General features: G+C 33.1%; 1 long non-coding RNA gene across 5 annotated transcripts; it reads left to right on the top strand.

Annotated features, from left to right (window-relative positions):
- The first annotated feature begins 723 nt into the window (after positions 1-723).
- Positions 724-2,143, top strand: LOC106339975. Of its 5 annotated transcripts, none has more exons than XR_001269279.1 (6): positions 724-1,082; positions 1,242-1,373; positions 1,478-1,551; positions 1,696-1,748; positions 1,830-1,897; positions 2,017-2,143. It is a non-coding gene; the product is annotated as an uncharacterized LOC106339975 (long non-coding RNA). The 5 variants fall into 5 exon arrangements; XR_001269277.1 differs by having other exon boundaries at positions 1,238-1,373; positions 1,478-1,525; XR_001269276.1 differs by having other exon boundaries at positions 726-1,082; positions 1,238-1,355.
- The last annotated feature ends 11,746 nt before the right edge of the window (positions 2,144-13,889 follow it).

The following is a 13,889-nucleotide window of genomic DNA, read 5'->3' as shown; positions in this document are numbered from 1 at the left end:
AAGAAAGCTGATAAGTATAAAAAATGACAGAAAGAAGAGTTCATTTAATTCCAAATGATGATGTAAACTAAGCTAAATAAAGAATGAAGTCCAGATTTTTTAATTAATCTTATATGTAATTACCATTAATACTTTCCAATTAAAAAAAATAGGCTATTACACTTTCAAATTATCATGCATATGTTTAAACTTAGATTTTCATGCATATATTTAAATTTAAAGTGTCATGCATATATTTAAACTCAAACTTATTTTATAATAACCTCAAAATCAACTATGCAGAGCTATTTGATTGTAGATCTCTATTTCATTGATACACATTTTATTTTTTAAATAATATTGAAGATGTTCTGAATTATAAACCATAACAAAACCATATTTAGACTTCAAAAAAAGAAAAACAAATATTTAAATTTTAATTTAATAAAAATTTATATTAAATATTTACTCTAACTATTTCAACTATTTTCGAAATAACATCCCGCCCGTAGGGCGGGCCGACCCTATTATATATATTATTATAAAGAAGAGTTTCTTTCTCTCCTGTTGCGCCACGTCAGATTCCACATAGGTAATTCAATTTATGTGTTTGCGACACGTGTCGCCTGACTTTTATTTTTTCGGATTGTGATTTCTATTGGGTTCAGAGGGGAAAAGTTTTGGCCCGTTAAAAGCTGGCCCTTTGGTCCTTCTATCTTCTTCACGATTTGTCGTGTCCGTCTCTTAGGGTTATGTCGTATCCTCGAAGCTTTAATAAGTTCCAGTAACAATGGTATTTCTGAATGTCGAGTGAGACGAGTCATTGTGAAGAAGCTCTGTGTCAAGCTTCGATTCGTCGTTTCGTCTTTGGTTCTTATTCTCCGAGACGTTACGAGATTTCTTGATTCATCGCCTTTAAGAAACTTCTTAACTCCCTCAAGCACGATGTCTCATCAAATGCTCTCTTAGAGGCGGTGTATCTCCACCTACAAAATGGTCAGCCTTCGTACCCTGAACATCATCGTCACACTTCCTAACAGTAGAAACTTCTTTATGGCAAGGAGACTCCAACTTCGTTGACTCATACAACTTCCAATTCAAAGGTTTTTCATTTCACAATCTTTTTCTCTTACCTATGACTATAAAAAAGTGTTCTTCTTTATGGATTCGTGAACCGTATGTATAAGAATATGAGTTATAGTTTAGTGCAAGATATTCTCTTGAGATGTTGATTTTGTGTTTGCGATCATGTTTCGAGAGAGATTGTTGGACCCAAGAGAAGCAAGCAGGATCAAGCTGGAAGAAATAAAAACTTAATGGAGACGTGTATATGAGATATCACGGTGTTGAAGGTGATTCTTAGATGCATCAACGTGGTTAGCTCCTACACGATTGTAAGCCAGTTGTTTATCACCAATATATGTTTATGCTGTGTTGGTTGTTGCAAAAGATCTGTTTCTCTAACCCATAATTATCATTTCTGATTTTGAACTGGCAGGGGAGATTAATCCAAGTTCATATTGATACAGTATGTTGTTATACGCTGGTGATACAGTATGTTGTTATACGCTGGTAAGATTTGATTCCCTTTTTCTATTGCAATGTCTCTTTCAGAATATCAATATATGTGTGTATATTTCTACTTCAGTGACCCATATTTTGATTAGTTGACATACCATCGCTGCCTTACTGACTCTAAAAGCTTTGTGCTGACAGGTAAAGGACATCTGAAGTACTTCTACAATCCTATGTATACACATAAAAAGTTGGTTAGTATCAGTTTGAGTGGTACTCCTTCAGGTACGTTTATTCTCTGACACCAATCTTTTACCTTTTGCATGATCTTTCAGTGGCTCTTCCCTGAGATCCATGCAACAGACCGACTGCTGCAGAGGCTCTGTACATCCCGTTCTTTCAGGTAAACCAAAGAGTATTTGCTTTGACCCTATGGCTGTTACCGTTCCTGTCTTGATCTTGCTGATGGATATTCATAGTTCTAATTTATTCATTTCGAAGTCTCTAATGCGCTCCATTCAGTGGATTTATACAGATTCAACCCCAAGTGTGGCCCGAGATATTCCCCCTGAAACGAGGATACTAATGGGATATGGTGTTGTAGTCGGATTTTCGGAATACTTTAAGTTGAGTAGCGGTATGAACTAGAGCAGAGTGATTTGTGACCACTACATCTTTCTTATACATCTGGAAGGAGTGAGGCCAGAATGAAAATGAAAAGACATGCGAGTGCATATCAAAGCATCATCTTTCAGAAACAAAAGTTACCCCTCACGAATCCCATCATGCGTCTCATGCCTCCACTTGAACAAATATTTTTTGTACTTTGTCTTTTCCTAAAGAGCGATGGAAAACTCGAGAGGGAGAGAGAGAGAGAGAGAGAGAAAATATATATATAACATATTGAAATGTATAATCCAAGCTATCATAAATAATATATATAAAAACTGAAATGTATAATCCGGCTTCAGCTCACGACGGCGCGACACATGTCCTTTCACACAATCCGCAGCGTTTCATTAACGTAATTATTCAATAGATGTGAGCTTTGTTTTGTGTTTGAGCTTTATGTTTTGCCGAAGGAACCAGCCTAATACAGAGTGCAAACGTAAGCGTCTCAGACTTAATGGTAGGGTTCTTCCAATTTTTGTTCTCCACCGTTCCAGAGCGTATATTGCTTGGCAAACAAGTTATTAATCAAACATATATTCTCTATATTATATTATCTTTTTTTATGCCTCATAATAAATTTATAGTAAATTTAAAATTAAAATAATGTATTACTCGGTATAGCAAATGAAAACAATATATGAGGTAATAGAATAAGTAAAATAGCCACTAATTATACACTGAAACCGAATAATAAATTTTTATTAAAAATACAAATACATTCAATATATACAAAATGTAAAATCATCGATGTCCTGAGCACTAAACCTAACCACAACAATAGAAACTTGGATATACTTACTATATATATAAAAATTGAGCAAACATTTAACAATGTATACCATTTCAATCATGCGTATCATACTCATACACACTTATAATCTCTAACAGTAATAATAAAAATAAACAATTCAAGTTAGACAAATGTAAAGATGATATAAAATATGTTCTCATTATAAAACATAACAAATAGACAGAAGATAATAAATAAACTAATATAATGTCAAAAATATATATTTGAAAACAAATAAAAATACAAAAACAAATGACAAAAATAAGCAAACATCAAACGTTAAGTAAAAATGGATATAATGTCCTTCATCATTTAAATTTTCCTACTAAACAATAAACATTATTATACACATTTCTTGCAAATGCAAACCTAAAACACGAACCACCAAATCATACAAGTAAAGTATATCCCACCCGTAGGGCTGACCGACCCTAGTATATAATATAATGAGGCAGTCGTCTCATTCCTGAGCCGCCACGTCAGCAGGTAAGTGGGACCCACTTTTAAAAAATGTGAAAAAATGTCAAGCATGTGGCTCGAACCCGGGTTATTGAGTTATAAATACCAACATTTATACCACTAAACTAAAGGATACTTTGTACATTGATGGCCAAAACTAATATATATTTATGAAGGTCAGAAACCTTTGCTTCTTCGGTTTTATCTATGAGACCCACACATAATCTTTTTTATCTAATGATTTAATAAATAATTTATAACTCACGTTTTGAAATGGGCTTCGTTAAAAAAAGGCCCAATAGACTTCTTTGGTCTGTAATCGTTCTCTTCAATGGAAGTTTAGGACTTTCAATTTTTAATCATCGGTTCATGACTCATCTAAGAAACATAGATTGGCTCTTTGAGTTCCATGAATCAGTTTATCTTTTTTAGTCTCTACATCTCCCCATCTTTAATAAATTCATCATTGGTTCTTTTGTTTTGCCTGATAAATCATGATTGTGTGGTTTTAATTTTCTTTTGTCATCCTTAGCTTGCACCCTTGGATCTAACCAAGAAGAAGAAGAAGACATTTTTCGTTCAGGATGCCATCGACGACTCAGCTGAGTTACACGGGAGACATACTATCTGTTGCCTGATTGTTCAAGAAAAGTTTATGTGTTGTGAAATATATTTGTTTCTTTTCATCAGTTGCTTTGTTTAATCTTTTTTCCCGCAAATAATGATGGCTTTGACAGTTCATTTACGGGAGCCAAGAAGTAAAAGAAGAAGAAGCCAGTGAGTGTTTGACATTTTCTGTCTTCCTGAGTTTTTTTTTCCATTCACTAAACTTGGATTTTGAAGATTATGTGCCTCACATTCTTTTTATTTTGATGGTTGTTAGGTTGAATGAAGATCATTGAATAAAGAAAATGTCGATGCTCCAGAAGATTTGGAGGGTACTTTATATTTCTCTCTGATAATTCTAGCGACATAAATTTGAACGTTACAGAGAATATATTGCAGAGCATCCTAATGACGAGGAAGAGGTGGAGGGAATTGATCTGTACCATCAATGTTACCCGTGGGAGGGAAGTGACATGGATTACTTATACGACGAGGTAAGCATATCATTAGATGGTTTGCGGTCCATCTTTGAGAGCCGTCGATTGTAAGTGTCTATCGTTTTGAAGTTGCACGGCACTAAGATGTAAAGAATTACTAATCACGATTACCTTACTAGCAGAGTTCTTTTGCATAGCTATTGTCAATGGAATTAACACTTGAAATTGATGGTGCAATATTTCATGTTCCAAATACTAACGCAAGCTCCAATGTTGATTCTCAGCTTTAACATGCCAAAATCACAATGCAGTGGGTGTTGTAAGGTAATTCAGTAGGCACAAATGTTCAGTTGAAAAAAAAATTAAACTGTATTTATGCATCAAACTTATCATCCGTAACATAATAATATGTTTTTCTGTGCTAGGAACCGTTTGTAAATAAATGTCTCGGATGTATATGACTGCTGAGTTTGTTGCTTTTGACAGTGAAATCACTAAGCTTGCAATGTGTCAGGACAACAAAAGCATCTCAGCTGATGGTTAGCTTTACAATTTCGTTGGTTTTTTTTCCTATTATGTTGGATGGATTAATTTAGCTAACAAATATCGCAACATGAACAAGTACTTCTGTCACGCTATTGGACAGTTATACGCCATTTCAAGAGAATTGATTTCTTATATTTCTCATAATCAGTAAGATTTTAACTGTTTTGTCTACTTTGCATTCATACCTCATTCTCCATCTAACTTCTCGGTGCTACTATATAATGATCAAGTCATTTTCTGCACAAATAAGCAAGTGGGGATGTTACGTTGAGTGCTTGGTTTATTGGGCTTGGCTATACAAAGTCTGTTGTGACTCTAAAACTTTTACCTCATTTAACATTGATTTTGGTTCTTGGGAGAATTGCAGATTGTGAATGAAAGGCACAAGCAGAGAACATATGTGTAGCTGTGTTCGACTCGACATGTAGCGGTATCTGCAGACCCGTTGATCCTATTGTGGAGGTTAACATGCAATGTGTTGACCTGGAAATCATTATTTGGAAGCTACATTTCAAGGCATTTCCTCAACATATAAATAGACCATTGACAAAGTTTGATATTTATAACACTCAGTGATCATGGAGTCTGCAGAAAACAGTCTTTTTGCATGTTCTATATGGAACCAAGAGATATATCCTTTGTATGATGATTGTATTATGATAGCTACTAACATAGGAGATGACTACAGAAAGAGAAATGAGTATGAATCTTTTATATGGGTAGCTTTTGTAAACACATTTGGGTTTATTAACAGTTGTGACAAGCAATTATGTTTATAGTAAAGGAAATCCGTCGCAGCGTCGTCGCAGCGTCGATAACAAATGCGTCTGTTTTTTGGTTGTTTGGGATTGAAATAGCTTATGGATTTTCTAAATCAATATAATTGATTTGACTAAGCTATATTGGATGACAAAAAGAAGGATTGCAAGTTTAATAACTTCTACTTTAGACTTTAATTTCAACTAAATTGTAATCAGTTTTTATCCATATCATCTTAGTTATAAACGTAAAGATTTATTAGAATAAATAAACAGTTTCAACAATATTTAATATGTGATTTAATAAACAAAAGAACACGTATGATTTTTAGGATTTAAAGAGATTGGAGATAATAGTTAATGAATATGAAAAGAATATGAAGCAGAATGATTCGAGCAAATTAGGGGCAACACAGAGCTAAGGGAGTTAAAAATATCAATCAATAAAGAATGAAAGAAGACTGAGCAGGGTTAAGTTATTACACAAGCCAAAACTAAGACAAATCAAACGACAGAACGTGAAAACAAATGTAAACAAGACAAGAGAAGAGAGTGAAGATAAAATGCATTAAAAAACTGAACGCTAGATTAGTAAGCAAGAGGCAAAAAAAGATTAAAATGCAAAAACTCTGCGCCTTGGCGCGGGTAACGATCCCTAGTATATATAATGTACTCGTCTCTTTCCATCTTTTTATTGGAATTAATTTTTTCATTTGACTAATTCTGAAATTTTGACTAATTTGTGGTATGTATATACTCCTTCTATTTTTAAAAGGTATATGTTTATGTGTGTTTTACATATATTAAAATCATAATAAATATTAACAAAAATGTATTGTTTTTATATTTACAAATTGTCTATAATTATAAACTAATAGTATTTCAAAAAGTGTGATTAATTTTTTGAAGTTTATAATTCACCTTTATTATATAATAAAAATTTGTATAAAATCTCAACATTTTTTGAAACAAAAATTATTTTAAAATATTTATCTTTTAGGAACAAAAAAGTATTGTTATGTCTTAAAAAGTTAAACTTTAAAGTTCAACTTAGTAGTCCTAAGGACGAAAGAGGCTTAAGATTTAAAGATCTAGCAGATTTTAATACAGCTATGCTTGAGAAGCAATTTTGGAGATTGATAGAGAAATCGAACACATTATTCTCTTGTGTTTTCAAAGGACGGTATTTCAGGAATGCATCACGTATGGAACCAATTAGATCGTACTCGTCATCCTATGGCTGGCGTAGTATTGTCTCTGCTAGATCTTTCGTTAGCAAATGACTAATCAAAAGAGTGGGATCATGATCATCTATCTCAGTATGAAATGATCACTGGCTTCCATCCACTCGCCCGAGATCAGCAAATAAAAATCAAACACAATCTTTACATGGGCCTTACATGTGGATTCTCTCATCAATGTGACACTGATAACATGGAAGTTACAGGTCATTTGGACTCTGGTAGATCCTCCATATGTGAAAATAATTGAAAGTATACCATTAAGTCGAATTCAGACAGCAGATCATGATGGTTGGCATTTTACTAATAATAGGAGATACATGGTTAAATCTGAATATCAAGTAGAATGAGTGTACCCTGATAGAGAAAGAATGCTACCAGAGTATGGCCTTTCGGTCTCTCCACTGAAGGCTTTCTGCTGGAAAGTACAATACTCACCTAAGATGAAACACTTTTTATTGCAACTAGTATCAGGATGTATAGCAGTTAAGAAACACTTAAGAGCAAGAGGACTACAAGGGGATACAATTTGTGCATGATGTGGAGCACCTGAGGAATTCATGAATCATGTTTTTTATGAATACCCACCGGCGGTTCAGGTTTGGGCGCTCTCACAGATTCCTTCGAATCTAGACATCTTTCCCATTCAATCACTTTTTTCAAACATGGATCATTTATTTTGGAGGGTCTCTTCGAAATTGGAAGATCATCAATTTGCATGGATCTTATGGTACAAATGGAAAGGACGAAACAACAAGGTATTCAGCAATTTAGAAATTGAACTTAGAGATACTCTCAAATTAGCAGAAACGGAGTCATTACTTTGGACTGAGGCACAAAATTCACTTACATGGGGAATCGATCAAACTAGATTATCAGTACCAGCAATAGTACCGTATATCCTAAGTAGATGGTGTTTTACGGATGGATTATGGAAAAATCAGGAAATCTATTCGGGACAAGGGTGGTATAGCACACTGGAGGGTTTTGATGGTTTAATGGGAGCAAAAAATATAAGAGTGAGTTAGTCGCCACTACACTCGAGATAGAGGTTCTCATTTGGGAAATGAATGCATGAGGAATCTAAGACAGTTTATTGTTACATTTGCAAAAGATTGTTCTTAGTTAGTGAAGATGGTTTTGAAACGAGAAGAATACAGCTTTTGCAAGTTATTTGGAAGACATAAAGATCTTGATGAGAATTTTCAACAGCTCAGAGCTCATTCACATACTACGGACGCAGAATTCAAGGGCGGACAGTCTCGCACGCAGTGCAAGAAAGCAACCGTCGTTTGTTGTAAATAGATGCAAGAAAGCAATTGTCGTTTGTTGTCAATATGAATGCATAGTTACCAGTTTGGTTTACAGATTCTATATGAGTCTGTTTATGTTGCTACAAAAAAAAGGTTCCAACTTTAAAATTTGAACGATCCGTATGTATTGTAACGAATACCATATGTTGAGTGAGGCCACAAGCTATAGTCTGTCGTTGTAGCTGATCAAGTGTCACTTGTGGTCTTTGTCACATGTACGAAGATTTTCAGAAGAGAGAGAGAAAAATGTGGCTAGGGAGAGTGTACTGTGTTACTAGGAAAAGTCCAAGCGGACCAATTAGCATTTATTCTATACATGGTCAATAATATATAATTTTTTTTTACACGTTCTGTTTTTTTTGGTGTATATGTTCAATTTTATACCAAATCTCTTTGTGACAGAAATTATAAAGATAACTTGTTGCCTCTACTTGTGGTGGATGTGTGGATTTAGTGGCTTGTTGGTCGGTTACTCGCAAAGCTGTGTGGGAATAGCGTCAATCATTTGGAGTAGCGCTTTGGGAAAGCTGCATTCTACAGAGCACGGTCTTATGAGTTATCAAAGGCATCCTTTCCATTTGGCAGTGCTAACTCCTCGGCCAAGCTGTTCCTTCGGTTAGCTGCTCGTGTTATTCTCTTGTTTGCATTGTCAATGCTTGTGTTCTCGTAGTTGCTTCTTCTTCTTTCTTTCTAGTTGTTTAGGTTTTTGGTCTTATCTGTTTTTTTCTTTTCTATCGACAATATAAAAGACCATGTTCCAATCCGCACTGTTTTGATCAGCCAATTCAGAGTTTATTGTTAAATAATTTGCTAGTCTGATTTTATTGCCAAAGACGTATAATTAACGAAAACTTTGTCATTCTTGAAACACTTATGGTTGGTTCTCCTTTCTTTTTTGGAAGAAAAAGGTATGTGTCGTGTATAGTTCGTTTCAATGAATTCAAGCCCATCATATTTACTATGGTTTAAGTGAATCTACAAAGTCGATTTTAGAAACAATAAAAGTTAATGTTAGTAAATGAAGGTCTTATATTATTATTTTCTTTTACAACAAAAGCTAAACTAAGAAAATGGACTTGTTAGTTAACAAAGCCAAACCGGAAGTGAGAATCGATATAAAGCATAACTAAAAGAGAACTCTTTGCATCACGTGCAAGTTTGTACGCTATTATGTTTTGTGTTCTTGGAATATGTCTGATTTTGAAGTTAGAGAAGAAAGTTTTACTGCGTCAAAATTCTTCCATATGTGTAGAAAAAGCTGACCATTCTTCAAGTGTCGACGCCATCTTCACCAATTGAGAATAATCCATCGCAAAAAAACTACATCAGATATTCTGGAGGGTATTCATGCATTCAATTGTCCAATCAAAGCTTTACATGTTGAATGTAAAGGTGATGGGCTTTGTCGGAGATTCATCGCCCCCATCATCACGTCATCGTTCGACAGAACCATCCTTGACCGGTAAAATATATTGCTCCATACATGCTCGAGCGACATAATAGACTATGGTATGCCCCATAGATTGCCAATCAAGAACCGGCTGGATGTCCCCATAATGTTCATTCACCGATAACTGCGCCTCAGCCCAAAGCACCCCTTCTACTTTAGTTATGCGTAGAATTTCCTGTGGATTCCAATTCTTATTCTTATAAATCTTTTCGTTTCTGTTCTTCCGTATATAGCACACGATCCACGAAAAATAGCTGAAATTATCGTCTTTCGGAACCCTCCAAAACGATAGTCTAAGCTAGTGAAAACCAAAGAGGACGAAAATTTCCTGGGTGGGAAGGAACCCTATATAAAGCCTAAGTTTGTAATGGTGATGGACATTCGAAGATGACAAGATTTGTGGTTTCCTCCTCTGTCCCACATACACTACACCGTAGATCACAATTAATCGCTCTCACATTTTTCATATAAATTAAAAATGATTAAAATGTATTTATGTTCTTATAAGTTACACATGCTTAATCAATAATATTTGAGATAAGTAAAATTATTTGTAAGACCAATGTAGTTGTAATTAATATTAAGCTGAAAATAAGTATAAATTGCATTGAATTTTAAAATTACAAAAGAAAATGTTAAAATGACATTTTTCTGAAATAAAAGGAGTAATACATAAAGTGTTAGAAAAAATCATTTATCGTCATTTGGTTTTAGGTAAGAACTCATAACAAAACTAAATTTAATATGGTATAAAGGGCTAGATACAATTCATTTATTTTCAATCTAAACTATTAAAATAGAAGTATAAATTTGAATTAACCCTGAGTTTTTCTAAATAATTCCGCCTCAATGCCACTGTTTTTAATACTCGGTTACCAGCGAAATTATAGTTCCATAATTAACCAAATTTAAACGTGATTCAAAACCAGTTATATCTCGGTTTAGTATTGCCTACACAATCCAATTATATCTATCCAAAATTCAATTAAATACTTTTATATACCAGTTGGTTTTGAAACACGTACACAATTGGTTTAGGTTATTTTTCGGCTAGTGCTGTCAACAGAATAAAATCCAACCTTTCCAAAATTCAATTGACTACTTTTTTTTGTATACCAAATTTGTAAAACTTTCCACACAAAAAAAAATCGATCCATTAGTATCTAATCAATTCTACTCATTTGTTTTTATTATATGCAAAATATATTGAAAATGCTAAAATTGGTTACATAATATAAAAAAATATTTTCTGTCCACCAAATCTAAACTAATAAATTCGTAGCGCAATTAAATCATGTAACATTTAAAAAACCTTTCCTATTTTTAAGCAGTCATTATACTAAAAAGATTGCAATCTTACTTACAATAACTTCATATTCTATTATCAAAAAAATGCAAATCACGTCTAATTTAGAGAAAGGTAACAAGTATACTATTACCTCAAGATTCAAATCCGATTAAGGTATCCCACATTAGTCCTTTCAAATCATGTTTGACTTACCCAAATAACGAATATACTGTTTTATACAATATACAAGTTATATTGTATGTTGTATAAAGAAAAATATCTTCTCTATTAAAAGAGAAGTATCATTTTTATCTACTAGGAAAAAGTCATAGTAGTACCATCTAATTAAACTTTTTAAGCCTTTCATTTACTAACCATTTGGTAACATAACATATTAAAAAACATTTATATTTATCTTATTCATATTAGAAGCGATTTTATAGTGTTTTTGTCACATTCACGTGGATGATTCACTTATTAAAAAACATTTACATTCTAACTCACTAACCACAGGTTTGGTCTCATAACATATTAAAAAACATTTATATTTATCTTATTCACCAATTGCTATATATATCCTTAGTGGAATCTCTTTTATCTTTATATTATTAACTACACATGTAATTTGGAGTTTGATAACCATTTCAACAAGATATATTACAAAACATAAGAAAGTTTATATTGACATACGGTATTTTTTCATACCATCAAAGAGATAGAGTACAAAACATAAGAAAATTCATATTGACATACGAAAAGATACTTGCAAAACAAGCAAAATAGCAAATTAGCAAACTGGACGAAATAGATAAATAAACATGTAAAAATCATAACTATTTTTACATGCGTGCATAGATAATGTTATTCCACAACTCTCCTTTTTTTTACTCTTTATTAATAGCAAACTGAACAAATTGGTTAATCCTTTTGAAGTAGTAACAATGCTTGCATACTTCAGCCATATTATCTAGATCACACTGTCTCTCTGGCTTAAGGTTGACCATATTTTCATAATACCGGTTCTTCATAATTGCAGGGATTGAACTTAGTGAGTTCTTGACACTTTCCCAACAATGATCGGAGGTTGATAGTTTTTCTTTCCATTGGATTTTATCCAAATAATTTTTACCTTTTGGATAGTGACCTAAGGCAAGCATTAACAAACCGTAAAGATACATACCATTTGTATTGTTGAGAGTGGCTGAATGGCGTATATGAAAGAGGCCTTTGAGTTTTTCTTTGTGGACGAAGTATTGAAGTAAACCCTCAATATAGTGTTCCTCAGGGTTGTCATTCTCCAAGCACAGTTCCTTGAACCTAGCGTGCTTAGTGAGCATTTCGAAAGGTTCCGCAACAAAATATCGCAGGCTGATGTTTCTGAAATAGCTGGTGGGATCTGAGTTTAAGTAGTCTTCGTAGTCGGAGGAAACAGAAATGTCAATGTAATTGTTGACTGATTTATCTGATCCCATCTTCACTTTAGTGTCTTTGTTGGATGCAATTTTTTTTTAGGCGCTTTTTACTCAGGCTGATGTTTCTAACAATGCTGGAGGGCGATACTTATGAAGATGGTTGTTTGTAAATGATGTGATAGTACGTGATGATGGAGTACACATGCAAGGCAAAAAAGGCTGTGTTCACCGGTGTTGTCATTTCAAGGCAAAAGTTATTCGTTCATTTTTGCATGCTTCTTGATATCACCAAGAGATAATTCATTGTTTGTCTTATGCATATGAATATTTTGTGCCTCAAAAAATCAAAATGAATCTAATTATTTGAAGGTTGATTTATATATTTAAGAGTAAAAGGTTGATTTATATAATTATTGTATATACAAGTTCAAAAACTTTATAGATTGTTTGATCGTATATATAAGTTCAAAAAATTTATAGAAAAAAAATTATTTTATTTGTGAAAATATTTTGTATATATTTAAATTTGTAAAATACCGTATTTTACAGAATATACTAAAGCATAATTAATTGTTATGAGATCCTAACATTTAAGATTATTATATTCAAAAAAAAATTTTATATTATATAAGGTAAAACACGGTTAGTTAATCATCCTAAGATCTCTTCTCCCTAACTATCATAAAATCACGTAATACATTTTGAAATGATTAAATCTGATATTTGTTACACAAATCACGTCATACAATCTCATTATCTAACTCACAAAGATATTTATCAATTAGTTACCTAATATCTAGGTACCCAAAAAATCTAATAACCACTATATATATACTGAACGTGATTCTACTGTTTTTCACAACTAAACCACAACGAAATGTCTTCAAACAAGAGCGTAACCTTGGTCAAGAATGTCAAACCATTCAAAACTGGTTGGTGTATTCAGGTTAAGTTGCTTCATTCCTGGAAACAACATACCAGTTATGGTGGCCGTTCTCTAGAACTGATCTTAGCAGATGAAACAGTGACAAAAATTTTCTATTTGTAATGTACTATATCGTTTTATTTAATATATAAGATTAACGACATCTATTTTTTTCTTATTTTTAGGGTTCTAAGATTCATTGCTCATGCAAGAATGATCACATGTTTCGTGTTGAACGTGATTTGCCTTTGGGAGTATGGCGTTTGATTACAAACTTTTCGCTCTCAAATGCAACTGGTCAATACCGACCAACCAACCATGCTTACAAGATGTCTATTATAGGCGACAGTAAGATTAAGGATTCAGATTTCCATTGCGATGATATGTTCTTCTCGTTTGCAAGTTTTGAAGATATTGGTAATGGGAGTATTAAATCACACTTTTTGATCGCTTAAGTTTATCTTACAATCTATATTTTACATTTATTTTATTTGTGAT

The sequence above is a fragment of the Brassica oleracea genome, chromosome C4 (genome assembly GCF_000695525.1).
Source record: "Brassica oleracea var. oleracea cultivar TO1000 chromosome C4, BOL, whole genome shotgun sequence".
Classification (NCBI taxonomy): Eukaryota; Viridiplantae; Streptophyta; class Magnoliopsida; order Brassicales; family Brassicaceae; genus Brassica; species Brassica oleracea.
Note: the sequence above shows the minus strand (reverse complement) of the source record. Positions and strands in the feature narration are given on the sequence as shown.